Consider the following 3,656-nt stretch of genomic DNA (forward strand, 5'->3'; position numbering starts at 1 on the left):
TTATAGTGAGCAGCAGAACATTGTCAGGTAAGTGATGAGGATGAGCCATCAAGCTGACAACACTGGGCTCAAACAATCGAGAGACTGACACAAGACTGGGCAGTGTTTAGCCAGAAACAGCTCCAATGAACCGAAAAACAACACTTACAATTTTTATTGCCCAAAGAAATAGTATCCCTCCAAGGTTCTGCATGGAAACAATGTTTCTCTTGAGTTGGCGATGACATTGGAGTTCTGGAGAGTGGAAGAGCTCTGTTTACTGCCCTTTTCTCTGACAGCACTAATCAAGACACCGAAGAGGAGCGGTGGCAATTACCACCCTGAGAACTTTTGCCTGGGGCTCCCAATTAGCTTCCTGGAGTTCAGAATCCATCCCTTCCCAATTTATACTCGACATGGTTGAGAGCCCTGGGGCTTCAAGTAACTGGTTCTGATTTAGTTCCTATCTTTATTTTTACATTTCTAACAGAATACATTTAGCTGGAGGAATTTAGAATTAGAGACCCCCAAGGCCACAGAACATCCACAATTACAGCTACCTCCCCATCTTTCAGTCCCCTTTGAGTCTTAGAATGCATGGATGTAAATCATCAGAAGAGATTCTGCTGTGCACTCGGCAAACCAAGAAAACCCCACCATGTTCTTGAAGGGTGCCCAACTCCAAACAGCCCTATAGGACAGAGTAGAACTCCCCCTTTAGTTTTTCAAGGCTGTAAATCTGTACAAGAGCAGAAAGCCTCATCTTTTTCCCAAGGAAGGGCTGGTGAGTTTAAACTACTGACCTTGGTAATGGCACCGCAACACCCAACTCACTGTGCCCTGATGCACTACTCACACACTCACTTCCATTCAGCTGACCCAATATGAAAGGGTAGCAATTCTATAATTCTGCTTGATAGGATTGAACGGTGGAGTGATATGATTTCTGTATTAGTACCAAGTAAAAACTTTTTGGAGAAAAATAATAAATTAAATTAAAAAAAAGAAAGGGTAGAATTACCCCTCTGGGTTTCCGATATTGTAAATCTTTAAGGAAGTAGAAACCCCCATCTACCTCCTGCAGAGTGGCTGGTGGTTTGGAACTCTGACCTTGTGGTTACAGCCCAACTGGTAATCATTACACCAACAGGGCTTCTTCCATGCACTAAGGAGAAACAAATTACAGGTAGATCTTCATTGCCTCTTTTCAATAGTTCCGTTTCCTCTGGGTAGAGAAGGTTGGAATGAAGAGTGAAATTATTTCATTCTATGATGATTGCTTGACCACCCAAGCAGAATGGATCACACTCTTTCTGTCAATCCTAAATGAAGATGCTCTTGTTGTTGTTAGGTGCCGTCCCATTCATTTGGACTCATAGAATGTGCACAACAGAACGAAATGTCACCGACGCCACCCTTACAATTGCTATGGTTGAGCCCACTGCTGCAGCCACTGGGTCAATCAATCCTATCAAAGATCTTCCTCCTTTTCGTTGTCCTCAACTTTACCAAGCAAAGAGTTACGGTCTCAGAACCTATCCTGTCCTTCGTTGCTGTTGTTAAGGGCCATTGAATGGGTTCTGACCCATACAACTTATGCATAACAGACTGAAACCCTGCACAGTCCTGCGCCATCCTCACAGTCATTCCTATGCCGGAGCCCAGTGATGGCAGTCACCGTGCCAATCTTTCTCTTGAGGGCCTTCCTCTTTGTCACTGCCCTCCACTTTACCAAGCATGGGGTCCTTCTCCAGGGACTGAGCTCTCTGGACAACATGTCTAAAATATTTAAGATGAAGTTTTACCATACTTGTGTCTTAGGAGCACTCTGGCTCTACTTCTTCCAAGACATACTGGTTTTTGGCAGTCCATGGTACTTCCAATATTCTTTGCCAGCACCATAATTCAAATGCATCCATTCTTTTTCAGCCTTCCTTAGTGAGTGTCCTAGGTTTACATGCATATGAGGTGTAGTAGTTACATAATCTGGTGTCAATGCGAGACTTGAGAGGATTAAGAGTAAAGGGGTGGAGTCTAATCTATAAATCGAATCATAGCCAATGAGGCCTCTGTGTGGGCATGACTTTCTCCTGAGAATTCTGGGAAATCTTTTTTTTTTCCTCCTTGGAAGCAGGATTCTCAGCTCACTCCATGAGAAACACTCTACTGAAGATGCCGATAGATCCCGTGTCCTGGAAACTGGAGGAGCCACATGGAAACCCCTGCCTGGGCTGAGATGTTCCTACCCATTGGATCCCAAAGACTTTGTACCCACTGACCTGTGATTGTCCTGCATTCAGTATCATTGCATGTACCTTGTGAGTGGGAAGAGGACTTTATAGATTGGTATCAGACAAATAGGCTAATATTGAACTTATGGACTTGATCTGGATCTGGATTGGACTGGGATGTTTTCTCAATATTCAATAGTTCTTGTATATAAACCTCTTTCTTATACACATGTGAGTGTCCATGGATATGTTTCTCTAGACTACTCAGACTAGCACATGAGGAAATTGAAAATACTATGACTTGGGCTCACCTTAGGCCTGAAAGTAACATCCTTGCTTTTCAACACTCTGAAGCGGTCTCGTGCAGCAGATCAACCCAGTGCATTTTGTCTTTTGATCTTTCATGAGCATTAATTGTGGAACCAAGCCTGACAAAATCCTTTACAACTTCAACACTTTCTCTATTTATCATGATGTTATCTATTGGTCCAGTTTTGAGGATTTTGGTCTTCTTTACATTGGGTCATAATCCATACCAACAGTTGCAATCCTTGATCTTCATTAGCAAGTGTTTCAATTCCGCCTTACTTCCAACAAGCAAGCTTATGTCATCTGCATATCACATGTTGTTAATAAATCTCTTCCCATCCTCAAGCATTCTTCTTTATATACTTCAAATCTATGATTATTTGATTAAGAGAACAGCTTGTGTATCTAAACCATCTCCTTTGAAATTATTTAAGAAATAAAAATTCTATTGCAAGAAAATGGTGCTGAAAAGACCACCTGACACATGATTCTTCCCTCTGAACTCTTCCTGCGGTTTCTGACTTGTAGAAATGAGTGATGTAAAACACATGACGCCGCTGATAATGGAGACTGACACATCCTAAATGGAAAATGTGAGCATGAATTTATTCATGGTAGAACATGTGGGAGAAGTCTCTGTGACACAAGTAATTAACGCATTTGGCTGCCAACCAAAAGGTTGGAAGTTCGAGAGCTACATAGCAAAAAGTAAATCACTGAAAATCTATTGACACTCATGGGGTCAAGTTGGAACTAAGTCAATGGTACCTGTTTTGCTTGAACTCTACAACTCAACCTGTGGATTTAAAGAAATGCTTCCCTTCAGTATTATCAGTGTTTGCATCATGCTATTATATCTCTGAACATGGATAACCATTATGTCCTCTAGATGACGATTATCAAATTCATTATAGAGTGGCAGTATTTATGGTTGTATTAAAAATAAATTTAAAAGCTCTAGCTGTTTTGGGTTTTTATCTAGACTTCTAGTACACAGTGCACCATGTTGGCTCTTGCCTTTATATCAGATTTGACACTCTGCCTTTAATTGAAATATTTAGACCATTTGCATGAACATAATATGTATTATGGGTAAGTATAAATATATCTTCTTTTAAAAATCATTTTATTAGGGGT

The sequence above is a fragment of the Tenrec ecaudatus genome, chromosome 2 (assembly GCF_050624435.1).
Source record: "Tenrec ecaudatus isolate mTenEca1 chromosome 2, mTenEca1.hap1, whole genome shotgun sequence".
Lineage (NCBI taxonomy): Eukaryota > Metazoa > Chordata > Mammalia > Afrosoricida > Tenrecidae > Tenrec > Tenrec ecaudatus.